At 40.2% G+C, this 25,654-nt stretch overlaps 1 long non-coding RNA gene across 1 annotated transcript in view; it reads right to left on the bottom strand.

The window, feature by feature from the left end:
• Window positions 1-13,206: 13,206 nt before the first annotated feature.
• LOC309367560 overlaps window positions 13,207-25,654 on the bottom strand; it is a 58,929-nt gene continuing 46,481 nt past the window's right edge. Inside the window, exon 6 of the long non-coding RNA XR_014167213.1 lies at window positions 13,207-13,386. This is a non-coding gene — a long non-coding RNA (uncharacterized lncRNA). The remainder of the gene's footprint in view (window positions 13,387-25,654) is intronic.

Raw genomic sequence — 25,654 nt, 5'->3', positions numbered from 1 at the left:
AAGTAGATAAATAGGTACCGCTCTGGCGGGAAGGTAAACCGCGTTTCCGTGCGCTGTTCTGTTTCGCCAGAAGCAGCTTAGTCATGCTGGCCACATGACCCGGAAGCTGTACGCTGGCTCCCTCGGCCAATAAAGCGAGATGAGTGCTGCAACCCCAGAGTTGGTCATGACTGGACCTAATGGTCAGGGGTCCCTTTACCTTTTTAATGCCTACTCTGAACCTGCCATTTTAATTTTCCACAATGCCCCTAATGTAGAGTAACTCCAGGACATTGCAGAAAATTGAAATGGCAGGTCTAAGTCACCTTGCATTCATTGCAGCATTACTGGTGCTCACGGCATCTATCAGATACCCATTGATAACCATTGATGTTGGAGGGGCCCAAACACAGTATAGATTTCGGTGATGACCCCTTCAAACCTGGAACTGGTGCTGCAGGAGGGAGGGGGGGAGACAGACAGACAGATGCTAAGGCCATCTATTGAATCCATGGCTGAGGGGAAACATTTGAACAGAGACTTCCCAGCTTCCAGTTAATTAGATTTAGTTTTATTGGGTGGGGGGCAACTAAAGTATAAATAATGAATACTGTTGTTGTGGGGAGGGATAAGAAGAAGTTTGGATCAATTTATAATTTATCTGTTTACAATTTACCTCTTTACAATTTATTGTAATAATCTGCAGTTTCATAAGAGTATATATTTACAGAAGATGAATAAATGAGCAAATTAAGTTAATGTGGATATGCAGAAGATATTAAAAATAAATTTAAGGAACCGCAGAAAGAAGGGGAAGAAGTCAAGCTTTGAAATGTCAAAATGATTGTCAAATTAGTGAAATCTATAAACTTGAAAAGTATAAATATATTTTTTTTAAAAAAGAGGATGAAGTTTGGGTCACTTGTGTTATAGATAATTATGAAACGCTTTATAATTTCACAGAGAACTGATGTGCTCAACAGGAATGTTGGTTTGGGATGTGGGGAATATGGTTCAAATCCTTACACAACAATGAAATTCACTGACTGGCCTTTGGGCAAACTGTTTCTCTCTCAAATTAATTTAACTCTTTTGGTTTTTGTGAGGGTAAAGTAGCTTAACCTTATATGCAGGATACAAATGTGTTGAAAAGGTGGGAAACACTGTATGAAAGTACAGTGGTGCCTCGCAAGACGAAATTAATCCGTTCAGTGAGTCTCTTCGTCTTGCAGTTTTTTCGTCTTGCGAAGCACGGCTATTAGCGGCTTAGCGGCTATTAGCAGCTTAGCTGCTATTAACGGCTTAGCGTCTTAGCGGCTATTAATGGCTTAGCGGCTTAAAGAAAAAGGAAACAAACTCGCAAGAACTCGCAAGACATATCATCTTGCGAAGCAAGCCCATAGGGAAAATTGTCTTGCGAAGCGACTCAAAAACCCAAAAACCCTTCCGTCTTTGCGCGTTTTTCATTTTGCGAGGCATTTGTCTTGCGGGGCACCACTGTAACATCGGTAGCAGCCCAGTTTACAAAGCATTTCACTTGATATAGCAAAATATCACATGTGGCTGAGACAAACAAGTGTGAGAGCCTGCAGTGGGTGCATGTTATGATTCTGCAGGAACTAAGCAAGAAGAAGAGTATAGAATATAGTACTGAGTGCATAATGGCACTCCTCAAAAATCTCAGGTTTCGTAAAAGAAAGGAAGAATGCTTTGGGGAACATGTCTTCTGTTTGGGGTTATGATGGAAAATATCCTTATGATGGTTAAGGTATACATGAAAATGTGTAGTGAATATAATGCATGTTAATATCACAGCATCCAAAGAGTTCACAGAATAAAATTTCCAGTGGTTGGTAATTTAATATCTTGAACAGCATGCAACTCCTGGCCAGGACTAGCACAAACAGCATTAGGCAACACTGAAACAATGGTAGTCTTATGGAAAATAAAATGCATTACATACATTTATCCCATTTTCATAACAGTCACATAATTCAGCTTTTCCCAGTGCAGAAACTGGATTGCCTGGAAAAAGCCATTGCTACCCTCAGTGTCATTATTGTAGAATGGGGGGTACCCAGTCCTGACATAGGTGCATATGAGGGAAACGAAAGAGCTGCATTCGCTACAAAAAACATGTGCTCAAAATTCGTTGGTGTTTGATAAACTTTGTTTTGCACTCATAATCTTTGTTTGTGATGTCAGCAGAAGCAAAAACAAAATGAGAAACACTTGGCAATAGTCACAGTTTATTGTTCTGAGCTAAAATGAAGAAAAATAGCAGGTCATATCTACTTCTCTTGTGTCATAATAAAATAAAATAAAAAAACCACTTTCAGTGAACTAGAAGAGAGGAATATTAAACTTCAATGTCCCTAGGAGCTGGTTGAGATGTTTACAAATCGCTCTATAGAGAATGGACTGTTACTTTCTGGAGATTCAGCCACCTGGAGGAAGATAAAAATCTGACCCTACATATCCCTTGAAACAACTGTCACTTCCGATCAGAAAATCACATGAGCAGAGGGGCATAAATACGGGTGGTGCAGGACAAAACAGGGCAGGTATTACTTCATGTGTTCAGCTGCATCCTTGGGCATGCTGGTGTCTACTCCACTTGGAGTGAATTTGTAAATACCTGAACTGGTCCTTGGAAAATCAGCCTACTGTAAGAAAACAAGCTTCTTAGGTTTTTGAAGAATCTTGTGCTTTGGAGTGTAAAAGATACAAGATAGTCCGTTATAGGAGTAGATTTTCATGCAACATAAACACTGAATATTTTCATAGGTTGTTCATGTCACAGGTTATTTTGTGTGTACACACACACACACAAAACAATATTTGATAAAACTTTTTAATGCCAATATGCCATCTGGTTGGTGAAAGTGGACCAATATCTTGGACATTATCTCCAAAACAGGCAGAAACATCTTGCTTTGATACGATGAGTGATTGTAACATTTTAAATTCGTGTTTGAAATTAATTTAATGATGCTCCCTAGCAATGATCTGCCACGTAGAAAATTTAAATTGGGGGATTTTTCACCACTTATTTCAGTATTCTCTTCTGCTTGATGGTTAAGGCTTTAGAGAATATGTTGTGTTGAATTTTATGTTGTTTCTGCCTTTTGAAGTTTTTGAACCAACCTCACTGTATTTGAGGTGTGGGACAATTTTTATTCCAGGGTTGAATTGGCCCTGACTGGTACCTGCTTCTGATTTAAAAAACAAAACCATAAATGCAATGCTACCTATCATATACGAATAAAATATGGCTGAACTAGCTACTTGAGAGACTACCCAGCCTCTGGCGAATAGAGCTATGAAAATTAACATTGTGTGACCAGCATCTCAAGTATAGTGGTGGACTAAAAGCAAAGCAATAGTAATGGCTGGTAGGAATTTAGCACCTCTCAATCATATTTCATTATGTTTATAAAGAATGTGTAATCTCTAGCTCTTGTTTTGCTCAACAGCAATTCAGAGAGAAATTTGATCAGCATTATATACAGATTATGAGTTAGCTAAATACGAGTCTAATTCCCATATGGCCCTGTTAATAAATAGCCAGATTTGGGAGAGGGGAGTTCTAGATGGGGTAGCCAAAGGTGATCCTAGAAATGTAATGGGCACAATCCAGTAAAGAGTTGTGGCCAAGGCTAAAATCAATTTACTCAATTAGAATTAAGCCCAAATATGAAAAGTGTTAGAGTGAAAGATCCACTGAAATCAATGGGATAATTTCTAGGGTAGTCCGACTCCATTGATGACAATGGGATTTAGTCAAGGGTAATATTTGCTGAATTGTGTGAACACACACCAGTGTATTAAATTTATATTCAGTAATGTTTTCTTGCTTACTCAACAGAAATGCTTCTCTAGTTGGCTAGGCACAGGTAGAAACTGGTGCAAAGAAATGCAAACTCGTTCTTGAATAAATACCTGCAGAATTGTTACAGCATATGTCATCCATTTTCTTATTTATAGTGATGTCTTTTTCTTATAGACACACTAAGCTGTCATCTCTAAAGCATCCTGTAGAAATGAGTCCAACAATTATATATTGGTATTAAAAGCCATTTCCCTTCATCCCTTTTATACATGTCACCTTTTAATTTCATTGAGAGTCTTTGCAATCTTCGGTTGTCAGAAGAAATAAATGCTTGTGTGTGGTGTTCCATAAGCCTGTGTGCCCATTTGTTATTTGTATTTTTAAAATTTCTCATATCTTCACTTATTCTTCTGCTTTATAACAAAAAGACAGCTGGTGAAAATACAAATTGCTCAAGCTGCTTCTCCTCACACGCAAGAGAAACAAAACACCCAAGAAAACAATCTGTCTCCACATCAATAAAAGAATCTGCCCACGATAGGTCTCAGGTGTCAACAGCTGCTTGAATGGAATTGCATAATTGCAGCCATGTGGACAAAAAAGAGAAAATGTTTTTTTTTTAATCCCTCACTCCCCCCACCCCACCCTCTTTTCAGTTGCTGCCATGCTACAGCCATGGCACTGCTTTTTCACAATTACCTGGAAGCAGAATTGAAGTGGAAATCCCACCAATGGCGTTACATTACCCTCCAAGTAAATCCCATGTAGAAAAGATCCCAGTAATGTTAATTACAAGTTTCCTTTTCAAAGGTTCAGCTCATTTTATGGCTTTCTGGTGAGTACAGATGAACAGACTCTCTTAATTCCCCCAATTTCCTTTAATTTCTGTTCCTGTGGGGGGAGAGGAAGCACAAATTACTGATTTCCTTTCCTTGTTTTTTGTTTCTTTTTAAGAAACCATACCATTTCATTGTAAAAATGAAAAGAAAAATCAATGAGAGCAAATCAGAATGTATGCTTCGCTGCCCTGCAGGAACAGAAAATGGCAATGGGGCAATTATGAGAGGTATTCAAGGAGCAAGTCGTAGGCTATTTGCCTCTACACCCTCACATACCAGAAAAGAAATAAACTGGAGTGTGCTTCACAAATTTATCAAATCCCATCTGTAAATGGAAGCAGGCCACACTGCTGGGCCCCCAAGATGGCACCAGTCCTTCCCCCTGCAATCCTTGAGTGAAAGTCTGAAGAGGAAGCCAGCTGCACTTATGGAAATACAGTGGTACCTCAGGTTAAGTACTTAATTCGTCCTGGAGGTCCATTCTTAACCTGAAACTGTTCTTAACCTGAAGCACCACTTTAGCTAATGGGGCCTCCCGCTGCTGCTGTACCGCCGCCATGCGATTTCTGTTCTCATCCTGAAGCAAAGTTCTTAACCCGAGGTACTATTTCTGGGTTCGCAGAGTCTGCAACCTGAAGCATCTGTAACCTGAGGTACCACTGTACATACAGATAAACTGGAGCCCTGCCCAATCAGGCCTGCTAATCACATGGAGGAGACTCCATGAGTGTAGCCATTTCCTCCTTCTGACCTTTGCTACAAGCATAGAGGCTGAGAAGCAGATCTGGGAGGCAATATTGGTGGTAAGGCCAGCAGCACATACCCTTTTCCTTTTATTTAGCACCCACCTCATGAATACCACATGAAGAGAGCTAGGTTGAAACCAGGTCTGGAAAAACAACAGGAAACTAGCACCAAAAATGCTAGCATTATCTCACCTAAATTCCCCATAAAAATTAAATCAACAAAGGATGGCATTTCCAGGAAAAAAAGAGCTAGTGCGGAAGCAAATTTGAATATATTTAGACTGATAGGTCCCCTAAGAGAAATTCTGAGTCATCTTCTTACCAACCTCAGGTGGGAGTTACTCAAAGAAACATATGTTACAAGACGACTTTAAACAAACTGCCCAATAAATGAGCAGCTATGGTCCACCATGGCCATCACTTCACTTTCAGAGATCTAAGACTGCCTACATTTATGAGTCTTACACAAATACACAGCACAAATACCTGCCATGCTTTCGGTCACAGATGCAAAGCAGCTCCGCCTATACTCCAGTAATTTTATCTCCATGGGAGAGGGGAAAGATTAATTGATAGCAAGGTTAAAATCTTCTTCTCAACCTTTCCTCTTGTTCTAATTGTGTCTCCCTTTCCCGATGTTTCATTGCAATGCAAACACCATCAGGATTCAGTGATGTTTGCATCTAGTGGACAAGTATTCTAAAACAAACATCTAATGTAAGCCACTTTGATGAACAGGAATCACACATTGCCCAGGCAGGTGCATTATGTGACCCATGAGTGCAGCAAAATAACCTAACTGTACAACGGTGATGGGATAAAATCCGGTCAAAGCTTTATTGACAGCAGCAGGCAGGGCAAGGGTTGGCATAGCACTGGGTCCCAGGATCAATTCATTATTCCACAAGCCCCATGTTGATGGAATGTATCAACTGGGTTTGGATCACTCCAAACCCGTACCATGGAGTTGGCCAGGGTTGAAACTTGCCATTGTGCAAGTCAAGCAAGCAAGGTCTCACTGGGGGACCAGGGTGCAGATTCCAACCAGGCAGATACCAAACCCACACTTGGGTTTGCCGTGGCCCATCCTCCCCTCAGGCCCCTTATGGGGGGCCCCTATACTATGTTGAGCCTAACCAATGCCATTTCCACTCTCATACAAACAACATTCTTCCATCTAACAAAGGAAAGCCATAATTTCACTGAGGGAAAGGCAAAAAAACCAACCAAGTGCCAATCAGGTTGAGAGAGAAACAAATTAATTTCTGGCCCGGTCAACCAGCAACCCAAAATTGCTCAATGAAGGCTCTGATATGAGGGTGTGTGGGCAGGAAGCTCTCAAAGCAAAATGGCTATAAGCTCCGTGGGAAGCAGCCTTATATGGGCTTCCCCTCCCCTCTGCAGCAAGGGCTCATGGGACAGTTTTTTCCTATAAGGAGCCCATCACACAAAGAAGATACTGGACAAAACCTTGCCCAGTATTTTGCTGCAACCTATGGCCACAGCGCTGTCGGGTAAGGGTGTCCTGTGCTTATTGGCCACGGAACGGGGCTTTTAATAGCTAGTTTCCATTTGGTAAATATAATAAGTTGTGAAATTACAGGAACAAGCAGGTGGAGATTAGCATCTCGTAAGCAAGCTGAAACAAAATTGCTGGGGTGGGGTGCCCTGCCAATACTAACTCTGAAAGATCCACAAGGAATGTGAGACCATGTTTGCTTAACTTAAGCCAGAATGATTTGGTAATGTCATGACGCATGAATTGAATTTAATTAGGGCCTAGCAGAAAAGAAAAGAGTAGAGATGATATAACTAGTATTGTACAGATTAAAAAGATTAATATAGCTGATGGCTTCTTATCTAAAGAGCTTCAAATATTAATGATATTTTCAGCAATGACCTGCTTTGATTGATACAGGTTTTTGTTAATAAGAGAAGGAATTCACTAAATGATTCACTTTGATTCACCTCAAACTCCTTTAAAAACACTCTGTGGTTATCATAGAATCTTAGAGTTGGAAGGGACCCCAAGGGTCATCTACTTCAACCTCCTGCAATGCGGGAATCTCAGCTAAAGTATCCATGACAGATAGCCATCCAATCTCTGAAAACTTCCAAGGAAGGAGAGTCCACCACCTCTCATGGGAGTCTGTTCCACTGCAGAACAGCTCTTACTGTCAGAAAGTTTTTCCGAATGTTTAGTCGGAATCTCCTTTCTTGCAACTAGAGTCCATTGGTTCGAGTCCTACGCTCCAGAGCAGGAAAAGACAAGCATGCTCCCTCCTCCATGTGACAGCCCCTAAAATGGCTGTCATATCTCCTCTCAGTCTCCTCTTTCCCAGGCTAAACATACCCAGCTCCTTCAAGCGCTCCTCATAAGGCTTAGTTTCCAGACCCTGGATCATCTTGGTTGCCCTCCTCTGCACACGTTCCAGCTTATCAACATCCATTTTAAATTGTGGTGCCCAGAATTGGACCCAGTATTCCAAGTGACTAAGGCAGAATAGAGTGGTACTATTACTTCCCTTGATCTGGGCAATATACTTCTCTTGATGCAGCCTAGAACAGCATTAGCATTTTTTGCTGCTGCATCACACTGTTGACTCATGTTAAGCTTGTGGTCATCCAAGACCGCTAGATCCTTTTCACATGTACTGCTAGTAAGCCAGATGTCCCCCATCCTATATTTGCACATCTGGTTCTTCCTGCCTAAGTGCAGAACCTTACATTTGTCCCTACTGAAGTTCATTTTGTTAGCTTGCACCCAGGTCTCCAATCTGTTCAGGTCATTTTGAATTCTGATTCTGTCTTCTGTGGCATTAGCTACCCCTCCAGTTTGGTGTCATCTGCAGATTGGATTAGCTTCCCTCAATTCCTTCATCCAAGTCATTTATAAATATGTCAAACAACAATGGGCCTAGGACAGAACCCTGCGGCACCCCAATTTTCACTTTTTTTCAAATTGATGTGATTAAAATGGTAATAATAATAATAATCAGGCAATTGTTTCTTCATCCTTGCCTTGCACATGAGTAACTTTGGCATGACCAACCCTGTGAAATGCGCAGAGGAGAGGCCATAGCTTGTGTGATAATGGCTGTAAGTAGGATGAGAGCCACTACAGATTACTTACTTATCTGGAGCAGCCATATGACAAATCATCCTTTTTGTGCCTCATTCATTTTCTCGGTGACCCAAGCAGTGTGTCATTCCAGATTGATATGCTAATGCTTTCCATTGAGACCACACTGACAAAGATATAACCCTGGACGGGGGTGGGGGGTGGGGGGTGGGGTGGGGTGGGCTTTGTGCTCCCCCTCTGAATTCATCCCAAGGTCCCTTGAGGGCATGCATACACAAAAGCTGTGAATGTGTCCACTGTGCCTCCAGCTCTCTGGAGGCATTGCATTAGGAAGACAAATGGCTAATTCAGCACAGCCAAATGTTGCACATTTCATGATTAAATACAAGCCTCCTCAGATTTGGCTTCATTTGTTTCCCTTACGATGAAATATGTGCAGGTTTATTTTTTTCTCCATTACTACATAAATACATGCAGTTTATAAAATGCTGGGTGAATTATCAACCTGAAATCTCTCTTTCCAAGCATGGGAATAGACTTGTGCCAGTATTTTTTCCCTCTCTTTAAGTGTCTTGTGCCAGACAGGGATATTTGGGGAGGATACTTATTTAAACAACTATAGAGAGTTTAAAAACATGGATCATATTCAATTCCTCAAGAATGCAGATAGGCCTTGCTTCAGGTTTCTGGGCAGAATGAAATCCTATGCTTCAACTGACACATTTTTGGGATTTGTAACTGTTACTAAGAGATGCATTGCCAGTCCACATTAAACGGATTGGCAATGGAGGCAGGAAGTAGCATGTGATCCTAAGCATCCACAGATATCAGTGTTGCACCCCAAAAGGGATTCTCGTGAGCCCAAGGGCAAATACTCCTTCCCCTGCACAGCTGCACCTATGGGGTTGCTTGGACCACTTTGCATGGCCCAATTTATTACTTTTAACTGTTAGTTGGAGCCAGAGTTTCTTGTTAATCACTTTCTAGAAATGTAATAAAGTTGCAAGCAAAGATAACCATACCAACCATTTAGTGCCATGTCCATTGCTTTTTTCCCCTGGGAGGACACAGGGGTACGCATACCCCTAAACATTTTGCGAATCTAAGTTTGGCCTCATTGAGGGACAGTATTTCAATATGAGTAGGAAAATGAGAGTACCCCTAAACATTTTTGTAGAAAAAAAACACTGACCATGTCTGCACATAAAAGAAGAATACCACAAAAGCTGTGTGGAGATTAGTGCTATGCAGAAACCTTCCCTCTGGTTTCTCAAATGTTTTCTTCCAGTGTGAAAAAGGCTTCTCTTTTTCTGCCTCTTTCTGGGGGCACTTTATAATTTTGATGGGTGCTGGGTCGAGCTTACCTTATTGTTGAGAGGTGTCTATGGGTGGTGTGGCTGTTTTATTTTCTGTTAAACATTTCTCCAGCACTCAGCAGCCTCCCTAGCTACCTGCACTCCCTGGTATGAAAAAAAAAGTCCCATGGGAGGAGTTAACATCATGATTTATTTAAGTGAAGCACAGGCTGTAGCTTGCTAAGAGTGCTGGGAATCTTAGCTCTGTGAGGTATAAACTACAGTTCCCAGAATTCTTAAGAGGAAGCACAATGTATGGCACAGGTGTGACCTTTATTTACACACACACACAAAATCCTTTGCTTTTTTGAAGTGAATTTGATGTGCCAGTGTGACAAATTTCTGGCATACACTTGAATCCATCCTGCAAAATACTTTTGCACACCATCCTAATCTCGAAGCAGTGTGCGATTCCAAGGGTTCCAGGCGCTTACCCAGGGTTCATGTTTCCTTTTGGAATGAGGTACAATGATGTCTTTATGATATACAGTTTATTTACACACACATGCTCCCGTCGTTCGGTCCCAGCGCCTGCCAACCTAGCAGTTTGAAAGCACCTCCGGGTGCAACTAGATAAATAGGGACCGCTTACCAGCGGGAAGGTAAACGGCGTTCCGTGTGCTGCACTGGCTCGCCAGATGCAGCTTGTCACACTGGTCACGTGACCCGGAAGTGTCTGCGGACAGCGCTGGCTCCTGGCCTCTAGAGTGAGATGAGCGCACAAACCTAGAGTCTGGCAAGACTGGCCTGTACGGGCAGGGGTACCTTTACCTTTATATATATATACACAATCTAATCTTACGATAGGGGGTTCACAACATCAACACTATGTTTCTCCCATAATGGCAGCTTCAGATTCAAACAGAAATCAGACATTGCTCTCATTCTCTCTCCTGCTCGCTGCTTTTACTTCTAAGTCACATCACTGCTACTCTGCTCCAAACCCTGACTTCGTCTTCCTAACTAACTGCAAGCTGAGGGAGTGGTCCCACCCAACTTTGCCCCCCCCCCAAGGCAACCCTACTGGCTTATATATTAACACTTGCTGGATCCAGGGGTTAGAAGGGTCTCAGCATAAAGCCTATTTCCTTTCCCTGCCCACCCTCCAAAATTCATAATAATACTGACAGTCTGGAGGCAACCTAAAATAGTCTCAAGGCAACTTACAGAAAATAAACAGGCAAAATATAAAGCAAAGCAACAGAAACAATGCAACATTAAAAACCATCCCATCCAAGAAATACCTATAATATCTCAACCCAGCCTCCAGTCAACATTGCCCAACAGAAAAATAATTTGAAAACACCTATATACTTGGCAGCGGCAGGTTACCTCAGATATAGTAATCTTCAGTCCAGAAATTGAGGCTATTGGCAAATAATGGTACAAAAATTTTTTACACCTGCTGGTTTGTTTGTTTTTTCTTGTTTGCTGGTTCCTGCTAAATTTAATATTTTTAATAAATGTCATTTTATATGCTTCTTTCTTCACCTGACTAGTAATAAGCAGTAAACAACAAAGAAGAAACCAGTATCTTAGAATATCCTTCTGTATTTTTGAACAACTTTTTGACAGTTTTGTAGCCAAAATATGTTTGTATCTTGTGGGGAGAAATGCACATTATGCCATTGTCACTGTAAGCAACAGAAATAAATTAAAGGTAATTTCCACTTTTAAAGTCCTGTTTCTATGGAAATATGAGTAACTGCCATTACTGCAGAGCTTGTTACCATGGTTATGTCAAGTAATTCCAGGGTATTAATGCCCTTCAACCTAAAGTGATAATTTCCCCCTAACTTGCCATTCAATGAAATCTTACCTCAGAGCTCCCCAGCAGACATGTGGGAAAGGAAAAGGTGCGTGGAGATGCTGTAGACTATTCTGAGCACAGTTTGGAATTCTCTTTTTCCCTTTCGACTTATCCGCAAAACACACAGACAAGCGTGCAGAGATGAAAACTTGCAGATGCTGAAATTCAGTAGGCAGAACAACATTGCTTATGCTGTTCTGTGATATAGATATATAAGGGGCGGTGCAGCTATAGCCATTCAAACTTAAAAAAGGAATTGCAACCTTCACATCCTTGTGGAAAATATCTGTGTAGGTTTTAATGTTCACTACTCACCTTCTGAACTGCTGCCATTTCAAACAGGATTCTGGCCAATACGATTTATCACCTCAGCACAATTTCCTTTGGGAAATTTCCTTTGTGAATTTATTCATTTTTAAGTGTACGTACTGTTTTTCCTAAACAGGTTCATAAAGCTGCTGTGCTCACACTTTAAGAGCTGACAATATTTAGGAGGAATTTCTGGGTGCTCTGCTGGAACAGCTACTGACATTCTTATAGCTAGGGATGTTTATAAGGATTGCAAATAATATGCTCCACAGATGAGATTTGCCTGATCTGCCTTCTACCCTAAATTGCCACAATCCGACTCCATAAATTTGTTTGGGAGGAAGTAACTTAAGTATAGGGAGTTTTGTTTCTAAACATGCCGTAGCATCTCTCCTTTTATAGATCACAAGCAGACCTGTACCCAACGTTGCTCAGAAATTCTAAGAAACCAAAAAAATCTGGGATAATTCAGCCTAGATAGATAGTTGATAAATAGATAGACAGAAGTGACACATGGGTATTAACTGAAATGCACTGTCTCTAGAAAGACAATTCATGCTCTCTTAAAGCAAGAATATTGTGTTTGGTTACTATTTGGTCACCCTACTGGAAATAGTTCAGTGACAGGAAGTGAGAGTTTCTTTTGTATTCTGTAACCTTTTTCTTTCAACAGATTTCAAGAAGAACATGCTGGTAACATTAACTATATCCCATGTGACCTTTATGCCTATTACAGTATTTTTCATAAAGGACATGCCTTTTCCCTTTTTGGTTTATAAATCAATCCTTGAGTATAACTGCTATCTGAAAAATGTTAACAATTAAACAATAATTCAGAGATTTTGAATTTAAGTACCCTCTGTGTGAGCAGATTAAGAGAATATTGTCTACGTAATTCAGGAGAAAACCAATTAAGCCTGCTATATAATGAGCAATGATGCTCTCTCACATCTGCCAGCAAAACCAATCAACATAATCTATTACAGAGTGATGTGCTTTCTATTTTGTGTATTACAGGGATGATTCAGCACTATAAATTATATAACTATAATCAACATTTGTTAATATGATAAAAAGGACACTGTTCTCCTTAGACCCAGAATCACACTGAATATGAGCCCCAAACAGGACCTTTAATTCTGAATTTATCAACTGCACAATTCAATTTGTTCTGCTTCAAAAGTCCAATGCTGACAAAATTCCAAAATGTAGGGACTGAGCACTGGGGAGTGAAACAAACTTGGACACAAACTTGGACATCTAGGTTTGAGTCCATTCCCGTTATCCCAGCTACTTCATATATCTTGGTGCCTTCTACTGTCCTCTGGCACTTTTCCAATGTCCCTCCCTTCCTCAATGATTCCACCACGTTTTGTTTCTGTTATCATCACGACTCCTCCAGCAGTGTAAGAATCAGGCCTGGAATGGAGAACGCTAGAAGGAGATAAGGAGGAATGGGAAGGTCAAACTTGAACAGATAGAAACCCTACCCACTGCCCTCACCAATCCCATCTGGCTCTAGTATGGAAATGGGACTTCAACTCTCCTGAGGGTGATGGTACAGAGCCTCAGTCTAGAGTGACTGAGCAGGATTCAGAGAGACAGATCAAGTGCTCTCTGCCAGGACCAGACACTGCCTCAGGAGAAGGGAACAGATGTCCCCACCCAGTGCTTTAAAAAAAAAATGTTTAGGGGTACTCTCATTTTGACTCAAGAAAATCACCATTTCATAGTTCAAATCAAGAAAATGCAGTAAATGGACAAAATGGAAATACAGTAAAGTAAATGGACAAAAGTACAAAGATTCACAAAGTATTTGGGGTATGCATATGCCTGTGTCCCCCCCCCCCCGAAGAGAAGCACTGCCCCCACCTAGACGCAGTGCCCACTTGCAGGTTAGCCACGGGTGCATGGATAAAACCTCTCTCACCTGCTGCAAAACATGACAGTATATTTAAATTTGTGATATCGTGGAAAAAGTAAAGATGCCTGCATACCAAGGACCAGGAGACACCTGAACTACAGCCAGGGACAGCACAACTAGGGTAGAAGAGATCCATTCTGCTCAACTTATTATGTATATTCACCCTCTCACCACAAGGCTTTGAAGAGTCCATTCTGCTTGCTTGAGGCCTATTCCAACCTTACTCGGAAGATACGTGCACAGCCTTCATTTGCATGCCTGTTTATCGGTTGGTCCCTCTAAAGCAAAGCTAAATTCACTGACATCAAAGCAAATCTCGGCCGACTTGTGCTTTTGATATTGCCTGACATCCTGATCTTAAACATATCTACTCAGAGTTGGTGTAGTGCAGTAGTTGGGGGATGAATCTGAATGAATGTGGCAGGCCAAGGTCGGTTGGCCTTGAGCAAGTTACTGTCACATCGACTAGCCTGCTTCAAAGAGTTGTTATACAATGACATAATGAGCATAGGATATTGTTACCTGCCTGAAGGCCTTAGAATAAGGAAGAAAAGATACCCAAATAAGTAAAGGCCTAGTAATTTCATTCCAAAAAGGCTTGCACCAAGGAACATCCCAAAGGATCGTCCATTTAACCAGGGGGTTTTTTCAGCAGAAGGTTGCCAAAAAATAAAATAAAAAAATGAAGAGCAGGAAGAAGATGGAGCTAAACTCATTTAGCATGGTATTGCATGCTGGAAACTGTTGTATATTCTGAATTGATTTAATACCTCATGCTGAGTGCTAAAATCAGAAGAATAGAATTGGGAATGATTTAAATCTCCAACAAGGCAAGTATCCCATAGCTTGTGTCAACAACAGAATTGTCCAAATTTTTAACACCTTACCATGCTGCTGCCAACCTGCTCTGTTGCAACCTGGTTATGACACTCGCTTCAGTATGACCAAATTGGCTTATATTTGAGGATGTCACCTTACATTATAGACTGAATTGTTCCACTGCCACAGGTTCAACTCCTGACCTCACCAAGCACTGTAACCCCAAGTTTAGAGTCAATTGGCCACAGCAACATGATCAAGATTTTACTGTTGCTTCACACTTCCACCTAGATTATATTTTGATAATTGGATTCCCATCTGCATCATAACATGAGAGAAATAATGAAGTCACTGAGTGAAGAAGAGCTGCTTACTTTTCACTGAAGTGTGCAATTCCTGTTCATTATATATCACCAGCATTAGAATTTGACAAGAACCTGGGGGTGAGCTTGACTTGGCAGTACATTATACGCCATATATCTTTGCATTGGCCTTTACTGCATAACTGCCATCTCTGTGCATTCGTACTCCTGGCAGTAATTTGCTCATTGTATTTTTCACTATCAGTGCATTTTATGTACTTCCAGAATGCACCATTTTTAAGACAAATTGGATGGATTTGATTAAAAAAACAACCCTCAACATCTGCCAAGTGGCAAGCTCATGAAGAATACCTTTGAGAATGGATCTTGGGTGAATGTATTGCCTAGAATGCTATTTTTGTTTCAGACATTACAGATTGTGGATAAAATGGACTGTTTCAAGAAGTGGCAGAAAGACATATCTAAATTTGTCTGGCAGGGCAAAAAGCCTAGAATAAAATTTAAGATATTAACTGATGCAAAAGACAGAGGGGGGTTTGCCCTGCCGGACTTAAGACTGTACTATGAATCGGCAGCTTTCTGCTGGTTGAAAGACTGGCTACTTCTTGAGAATACAGACATTTTGGATTTGGAAGGATTTGCTAATAGATTCGGTTGGCATGCATATATCTGGTATGACAAGGTAAAAACTCACAAAGGATTTAAAAATCATATTGTCAGGAAAGCAATATATAATGTTTGGATTCAATATAAGGATTTGTTGGAAAATAAAACCCCTAGGTGGCTGTCACCAATGGAAGCTAAGGAGGTGAAAAGACCTAATATGGAATCCAAATGGCCAAAATACTGTGAAATTCTAGAGCAAGAGAGTGGAAAAATTAAATTACAGAGTTTTGAGAAAATAAAGTCTAAAGTACGAGATTGGCTTCGTTACCATCAAATAATGGAGGTGTTTAAACAAGACAGGAAAATTGGCTTCCAGATGGAGAGATCCAAATTAGAAACAGAGCTGTTAGAACCCAATACTAAGAACTTATCAAGAATGTACAACTTGCTGTTGAAATGGAATACACTAGATGAGACAGTCAAATCAGCTATGATAAAGTGGGCACAAGACATTGGTCATGGCATTATGTTTGCGGATTGGGAACAGTTATGGACCACCAGTATAAAATTTACGGCATGTAATGCCTTAAGAGAAAATATTATGAAAATGATTTACAGGTGGTACATGACCCCAACCAAGCTCGCAAAAATCTATCATTTGTCCAATAACAAATGCTGGAAATGTAATGAGACTGAAGGAACCTTTTATCACCTTTGGTGGACCTGCCCGAAGATTAAAGCCTTCTGGGAAATGATCTATAATGAAATTAAGAAGGTACTTAAGTGTACTTTTCATAAGAAACCAGAGGCATTTCTCCTGGGCATGGTCGGCCAATTGGTGTTAAAGAAGGATAGGACGTTTTTTATGTACGCCACCACAGCAGCAAGGATCCTTTTAGCAAAGTATTGGAAGACACAAGAACTACCCACACTGGAAGAACGGCAGACAAAGGTGATTGATTATATGGGACTGGCGGAGATGACTGGCAGAATCCGTGACCAAGAAAAAGAGACGGTGGAAGAAGATTGGAAGAAATTGAAAGTATATCTTAAAAATTGTTGTAAAATTGATGAGTGCTAAAATGTCAAGGGAAAGGAAAATATAGAATTACAGCTGTAATTGATTAAGTATGAGAAGAAGCTTAAAAAGAAAAATAAGTAATTAATTAATTGGTGTGAAGAGTTGTTGAAGAAATTTTAAAACAGGGATGCAGAAAAGGGGAGGTAAGGGGAAGTCCGAGAAGCAAGGTTTATGAAAAAAAAGGTTGTGAAATTATACATGTTTATATGTTTTTGTTTGTTTATGCGTATGTGTTGTTTTGTTTTTAATTTGTGTTGGAAAACTAATAAAAAAATTATTAAAAAAAAAAAGAGAATGGATCTTGGGAATTGCTGTTGAAACAATTCATCCCAATAATTCATCCCAATAATTATGACATCGTCCTCACCTAACACAGTGTCACCACACCTGCCCCACTATGACCACGGAAATATTATTAAAGGTGATGCCCAAATAATGCTGCATACATGTTTTATTCTAAGAGTTATGATAACAGAGTTTTGCATGGTTTTAATTGGTTTTAACTGGTACTGCTGCTCTTGTTGAATGCTCTAAATTCTTTTCTAAAACAGATGGGCCATCAGCTTGAATCCTAAACTGCTCCGTACCTATATACCTGTCCACCCCCAATGTTCAGTCCAGACACTGAGATCCAGCACTGAGGGCCTTATGGCAGTTCCCACACTGCAAGTAGTAAAGCTACAGGGAACCAGGCAGAGGGCCTTCTTGGTAGTGGCGCCTGCCCTGTGGAATGCCCTCCCATCAGATGAAAAAGAAATAAACAGCTATTTGACTTTTAGAAGATATCTGAAGGCAGCCCTGTTTAGGGAAGCCTTTTAATGTGTAATGTTTATTTTGTTTTTACCTATGTTGGAAACCGCCCAGAGTGGTTGGGGCAACTCAGTCAGATAGGTGGGGTACTACTACTACTACTACTACTACTATGACTACTATTCAGCATATTAATGTGAGCATTAGTTTTGACACGAAGAGTTATTCATTCTGAGGAAGGTTTTCCTCTGTACAGTTTTTGTTGAATGTTTCTCAGAACCAAGAAAAACAAAACCTCTCTGTTTCTCCTCAGATTATACACTGTGTTTTGTTACATTTTCTTATTACAGTGTTATTGGGATTTGCCTTCTCTCTGGACTCTGCTTGCGTTGTTTAAGTGACTTTGCTAACACTAAATAATATCATAGAACTTTACAATGTCTTGGGAAAATGAATTGCTGCTTATTTGTACATTAAATACCTCAGTGCAGTGAACTTCTTATGAGGTCTAGTTCTCTCACCTGCAGGATGCAATCTATAGCATTATCATCAACATTATAAGACAACCTGTGATGAAACATACATGCAACCAGTGACAGGAATGGACAAGCAAAGAGTACAAACAAAATATTATAGAGCTCTGGTAAAATGTTTCATGCACCCACATTTGTCACTGACTTCACATTGCCAGCAAAACAGCAGTGGGAGTTTAGCAGGGCAGCGGGGGGGCAGGGATTTAAACCTATTTAATGGTTGGATAAAATTAGTACTACAACTTCAAACCGGGGCTGATGATTCACCCTAGCAGCATGGGGGGGACTGTGCAAGGAAAAATGTGTTTATATAAAAATATGAATCAACATTTCACGTCACATATCTGAAACACATAGGAATGTGTTGCAGTTAGCAGCTGATGCAAGGAGATTAATTTTCAGCTGCACTATTCAGTTCGCCTTAAGTGAATGTATTAGTATGTAATTGTATGAATGCCTATTGACAAATGACTGATTCTTTGTGGTCTTGCTGAATAGGGAAGTCTGTCATAACAAATTGCTACTGTTAAGGAACAGGAACGTAGAAAGGGCTGATACAGAGAACTCCACTGATTCTTGGACAACACTTCACACAACAGTGGCAAGTCATTATTGTTTTCCTCAGTATTTTCAGTTGCCTCATCCATCAGAAGGAATTCTTTTGGCATTCATGTGGGCATAATGTGTATTGCCACAGGAATTGTGTTCTAATTTAGAATTAACATCAATTAGTACCCATTTGTTGTGAAGAACTTTTGATTTATGCGTACCATTGCACAGCAGAGATGGGCATAAATACTGCTGTCTGTGGCATGAGAAACTATCCCATAATCCACAGCCGCCACCAAAGATTTTATTTTATTTTTTACTCCATGAAAGAGAGACAGATTTAAGGTCAGTTTCAAGAACCTACATGTTGTAAAAACGACATTTTCCTCTGGATTTCATGTGCTAATCATAAGGATTTGTCCAAGTTATTGTGACAGAAATGATGGAAACCCTTACAGATTGTAGATAAGAAAGAGGTATTCTGTTCTCAACCTTGAACCCTCCACTCCCTTTAATAATAATTCTTTTTTTGTCAGTGATGAAATCAAATCCAAAAAAATAAAGGAGGGATATATTAATATTTGTAGAAGATGGAGAGTATTTCCAAGAAAGTGTAGCTTATTGAGATCATAGAACCACCACTCCCCAGATCCTGCAGTCAACATCTGAGGCCCTTCTTTGTGTGTCTCCTCCATCAGATGTCCAGAGGTGTCAACATGAAAATAGGCATTTTCTGTGATGGCTCCCCATTTGTGGAATGCTCTCTCCCCAGGGAGGCTCACCTGGCACTTTCATTCTATATCTTTAGATGCCAGGCAAAAATATTTGTTATCCTATGTCCTTTTAAATGTGTTTGTGGGAAGGGGGGATATTAGTTTGTGGTGTTGGCTGTTTTATTATGTGTTTTGTGTCTTCATTTTACATTTTTACAGTACTATAAATAATAATAATAGTAGTAGTAGTAAAAATTGTTTAAACTACAAGTTACTGCGCCATAGCAGGCCTTTCGCCTGCCAAAGATAGTCAGAGCAGAAGAAACATAAAATTGATGTGTAGTTAAATGGTTATATTTGGTATCTTCTCAAATGGTTAGCTCTGGAGCAAAGGAAATGCTTAAACGAGATAAAGTTAATTGACTGGCGTAAATTATGCTGACTTAGCAAAGAGATTTTACAAGGTTCATGCATTTTCTGGACTTAGGCTGCTCTCCCTCTCCCTCCCTCCCTCTCTCTCCCTCCAGCTTCCGTTGCATTTCTAAGAAGTCATGAATGAAACACAAACTTTCACCAAACTGCTGGTAATTTTGCAAAAACGTGTTTCTGTTTCAGCTTCAAAGATAATACAGTGGCCCTTGAGGTGACTTCCCTGACAATAAACTTCCAATTATCACTTTTTCCAAGGGATACATGATTCCTCTGTATTTAGCATTCTTCCCTCTCCTTGTGCAACAGCAATGAAAGAAGATTTACACTACAGTGGTACCTCTGGTTATGAACTTAATTCGTTCTGGAGGTCCATTCTTAACCTAAAACCATTCTCAACCTAAGGTACCACTTTAGCTAATGGAGCCTCCCACTGCCGCCACACAGCCACCATGCAATTTATGTTCTCATCCTGAGGTAAAGTTCTTAACCCGAGGTACTACTTCCAGGTTAGCGGAGTCTGTAACCTGAAGTGCTTGTAACCCGAGGTGTTTGTAACCCGAGGTAATACTGTACTGTTGTTTCTCCAACCTGCAGTTCTTTTATTTTCATAGTTCTTTCAAGGTTCGTTTCCTGTATAACACCAATTCTGCCAAATGGAGTTGTTGGCACTCATCTGTCTCGGGAGTCAATGGAAGAGTGCACCTTTACAGAGTGAAGCCAAACAGTTGAAAGGTTACAGTGTCTGCTGTGGGCCGGATTTAGAAGGCGATTGGGTCAGATCCGGGCCACGGGCCTTAGTTTGCCTACCCATGAACCAGACCATTAGTACCTCTTCTACACTCCTAGACATTTTTTTTTAAAAAAAAAAAGTTCTTGGCTTTATTAACTGTTTTTAAAGAGTTAAATGCTCTGATTCTTCTCTGCTAATCCTATTAATGCTTCATGATGTTTCCATTTTAACTAACAACAGACATTATAATCTGAAGAGCAGGAGGAGGAGGAGGAGGAGGAGGAGGAGGAGGAGGAGGAGGAAGAAGAAGAAGAAGAAGAAGAAGAAGAAGAAGAAGAAGAAGAAGAAGAAAAAGAAGAAGAAGAAGAAGAAGAAGAAGAAGAAGAAGAAGAAGAAGAAGAAGAAGATAAACATTCCAAAATGTTCAGCTCATTTTTTTAAGGCAGAAGTGAAACTTATAAAGGCTTGTTCTGATAACTTGGAAAGGTTTTGGCCTAGAGGAACAATTTTAATATTGAAACGGCAGCTACACTGATTCATGCATAATTTCCCTATACTTTAAAGGGAGCACAATCTTCAACAGACAAGCAGCACCTTACTTCAGAACCTAAGGCCCTTTTTTAAATTTAAGGAGAAAATGGCCTATTTATGCCCTTGGTTCCCATCGCCAGTCAGCCATTTTACATATCACTTGACAAGAGAACTATTTTAGGTTAATTTCTACTTCTGTAAGCCAATTGATAACCCCACAGTTATCCATTTCTTTTAAAAAAACAAAACCCACCCCACTTCTACTCTTCAGTTTTGGATTATGTCCCTATTGTCAACATTGTTCTCAGAAAATACTTCATTATCAGAATTAGTATTTATAAAAATAAAGGAATATGGTTTTATTCTCAAAAATGGCAGGTTGCCCTCATCTCAGGGATAGTTAGAGGGACAAAGCCTGAGTTCAGAGTTGAGTTAAGTGAATCAGAAGCTGGAAGAAAACAGCACACTGGATTCTGTTTGAATCCAAGGCTGCAGATTTGAGACAAACAAGACCCTCTTGGGGTGTCAATGCTGTGAACCTCTTCATTGTAGGCTCAGGTTGTATATACAGTGGTACCTCGGGTTACATACGCTTCAGGTTACAGACTCCGCTAACCCAGAAATAGTACCTCAGGTTAAGAACTTTGCTTCAGGATGAGAACAGAAATCATGCTCTGGCGGCGCGGCGGCAGCAGGAGGCCCCATTAGCTAAAGTGGTCTTCAGGTTAAGAACAGTTTCAGGTTAAGAACCGACCTCCGGAATGAATTAAGTACTTAACCCGAGGTACCACTGTACATATATCCTGAAGACACCACAGTCTCCACTCTCAAAAGAAAACACGAATATTGAGTAAGCACATGGAACCCCTGGAATCTCAGAGACTGAGGCGGCGTGCAACAATACTCAAACATAATTAGCCAAGTATCCAAACAACTTCCAAGGCTGACAAACCAATAAAAGCCTAAAAACTGTACACAGGTATCAGAATGGCTTCTTCCTGGTAAAGCAAGTTCCACACTTTTTTTAGCATTAGTATTACAGAGTGCAGCAGTTGCCAAGGAAACAAGTTTTGTTTTTTGCAACAACAAAAACCAAACAAACAAACAAACACCAGCTTTGTCAATAAGTGCACACACTATATTACTTGTCTCAGCTGTCAGGGTAAATTACGCCCCTTTTGCTTCAACACGAATTCCCGTCTTTATTGGGAAGTGTGAAGTCTGTTTATTACTTGTATGAGTGACTCTGCCCCTTTTGGCATAATGTGCTCTCCTGTATGGTCAGGTGACACAAACGTACTTACCCTCACGATAATGAATTTGTTTTCCCTAATCAGGAGAGCATAAGAAAACCAACATGGGAAATTAGAGCTCTGTGGCTCCTACAAAATGAACGCCACAAATGTGATAATTTCCCCCAATGAATTAGAAAGGAAGCTTCCCAGCAGGGAAAATATATATATATATTAGAGGAAATTTAACAGCAGCCTAGCTAGCCTTTGGTTATGTGAGGAAATGAAAAGCAAACAGCTGCAATGACATTTTGTTTCCAGATAGCACAGGATAGCAATGACTCATTTTCCTCTGCTATGCCAGAATACCTTTCCAGCATAAGAAGGCACTGAAGTGAAAGCAAACGTAGCAGAGAATTGCTTAGGGTAAATGTATGACTGTCAAGTTTTCCAAGGATGTAACATATTAAGGTGGCATAAGCTGTTACTACAACACTCCATTTCCAATATAACCAGAATTTTGGAAGCCTTTTGATACAGGGAAAGGAAATTGCATTGCACTCTTGCATTGCAAAAAGTGCATTAAGATAGAAATCTGTCTTCAGAAACATTTGTGTAACCTTAGAGAAGCCTGAACCATGCATAGCAGAATTTGACTACCATTATAAGTCATATAATTGGCAATATAAGTCACTTTAAGACCATATGTAATAAACCAAAAAGCTGGAGATAGAGATGTGTAATTCATAACCTGTCTGTTTCTCTAATAATGATGTAGTTTGGTTGGAAAAATGTCACCATTGTGGACTTTTAATTGAGATAAAATAATCCAACGTTTTTTGGTGGTAGTGGTGGTGGTGGTTTAAAAAAGAATATCTGTATACATATTCCTTTAAATAAATAGCTTCTTGTGAGAACATGCTGAGAAACTTCTGAAATTCTGATGTACAGATCTGGCAGTAATGGCATTTGTTATTCCACAGTCTTGCATATGTTTCAAGACCATGTCTTTCTAGAGCAGATGGCAGATTTCTTCCCAATTAAACCACTTGCTTTCTATGCTGATTTTGGTATGAACTATAATGCCATTGTGGTGGCTGTAAGGGACAGAATGTCTCATTTAAGCAAATCCATCCAGGAATTAGCATAGCAGAGTATCTTCTCGCACATTTTTGTGAATTAAAACCCCTCTGCTGTACCCGCACTCCACCTCACCCAGTGCAGAAATGACTTTCCTACCTTTTTGCCAATCTATGATTGTAGTCATCATCATTGTCTGAGAAGCCTTGATTTAGGCACCTAATCCAACACCTACATTATTTTGAAACACATTTCCAGCTCTTAAAAAAAATGGGAATATTAAAGTTTGCCTCAGGAGTTTTAAATCTTCACTATTACTTGTAGACATTGTCTCACCATTTTCTCCATTTTGTCTGCCTGAATTGCAAGTGAATCATTTCTGTGGAAGAATTATTATTTGGAGATGATCTTGAGAACATTAAAGGCTTATACTTAACCTCTATTACAACCCAGAATCAAATTAACCTCTCTCTTTCGTATAAAAGCAGCTAATGTGTTTTTCTTGTAAAATTGTGAAATCTCACATTTTGTCTCGCATATAGTGCTCATATAAATTCAGTGATATTTTCCCCCAGAACATTTCAACATTTCAATATATTTGGTTACAAAGTATTGTGTGTGTGTGTGATATATATATATATATATTTCTTGGAAGTTTTTAACACAAAAAGCAAATAAATGCATTTACATTTGTTGACTGTTCAAAGATAAAAAAGGAGAATAGTTACAGTATTTACAACTGCTGTCTATATACAGTATCAAAACATACAGATATTACTGAGATTGCACTGCATCATGAATAGCAAAAAATGGAGGGGAGGCAGGGTGCTCTCTGTATGATTATGCATCTAACTGGCATCTTGCTGGCAATCCTAGAATTTTGCCAGTTGGACAGGGATAGGATTTCTACTGAACCCCATGTGCCAGTGCAACTTTGTGTGATGATGGCATGCAGAAATCACAAGTGTTGGGACAACAGAGAGGGATTTAGTGGAGGAGTGGCCAGCTTAGTCCAGATCCTCTCTTTCCTAAATAAAATCCTGCCTCCCCAACTGTGGTAACATTAAGATAGCAAAGGAACTTTTGTAAACATAAATATCCATTGATTCAATAGAGTGTCGACATGGACAGTCCCCCAACAGACACCTTATCCCCTTTTTAAAAGTTGATCTACTAATATTTGTCTTTCTGCCTCAGATTTAATATGCACACCTTAAAAACCTAAGGATACTCACACAAACACACATAATTAGGTGTGACGTTAATTGCATGGAATGCGCAAGAAAATCTAAGGAATACGTTTCAATAAATGTACTTTCATAAAACCCCTTCATATGCTACTGTTAGGAGTCCAGGTTCCCGGCTTGATAACACAGTAAGCGCATGTAATTACAAAGGAGGATTTATTGCAAAAAACAAGCAATTATCTCCAGACGGCTCTAGCAAGCCTCTGGCCCCCATCACTCAGTTGACCCTTCTGAGGAGTTCTTCCTGTGTCGACAGAAGAGATTGACCCTTCGACCTTTACGTTTCTTATTTTGCTTCCTGTGTAGCAGCCTTCCTATACACCTACGCCTTGGACTTATTTGGTCAGCTGCAGCCCTTTCCTGTTCCAAAAAGCTGTCTCTGTGGCTTTCCGTGCCTGTTTGGGCTTCCAGGGAACTTTGGCTGTGTTCCAATCTGCTCTCCTTCCTCCCTTATCAGCCGTCCGTCCAAGGTCAGGGAGACTTGACGCTGGCAGCTGTGGGCTCTCATGTGTTGGCGTGAAAGCCCAGCCTCCCTGTTCCTGACTGCATTCTGCAGCCGGCTGCAAGATTTCACTTGCAGCTGGTGTGTTCGTGACAGCTACTTGCAAAAAAGACAGATTACATTGAAAGGGGCTTGCAAAGTTAGCCCTCCCACTCAAAGTCACACAGCTCCTCCTGGCCCCATTCTTATTATCCACATGTCAGCATGGATGTCTGATAGACATGTGAGGTGAGAAAGCCTTCACACATAGATTTCTCCTGGAACCATGTATGATCAGTGTTCTTGTATCTAATGAAGCCTCTGCACATAGATGCCTTCATATTAACCTCAGACATTACACTCATACATGGATGGCAAATATGTGTCTCAGAGGAACCATGTGACATGAGAGATGGAGTTAAAAATGCCACCCCGTGGTACAATTTAACACATATTGTCCGTTCCTGTGAAAAAACATGGGAAGGGGGCTTAAGAATATTTTCAGAAAAAAACCATATATGCTAGTGTGTCATCATACCTAGTTTTTGCCAGGATTGCTGCTGAAGGAATTTTCTAAGACTTTACTGGTAAACACAACAGACTATTGTGAACTTGTTTATCAAATCCTAATGAACAAAATTTTATCATGACTGACATTTCCTTCCAACAAC

Source organism: Podarcis melisellensis, assembly GCF_964234715.1.
Source record: "Podarcis melisellensis genome assembly, chromosome: 3".
NCBI lineage: Eukaryota > Metazoa > Chordata > Lepidosauria > Squamata > Lacertidae > Podarcis > Podarcis melisellensis.
The sequence above is the reverse complement of the archived record's forward strand: the minus strand, read 5'-3'. Positions and strand labels throughout refer to the sequence as shown.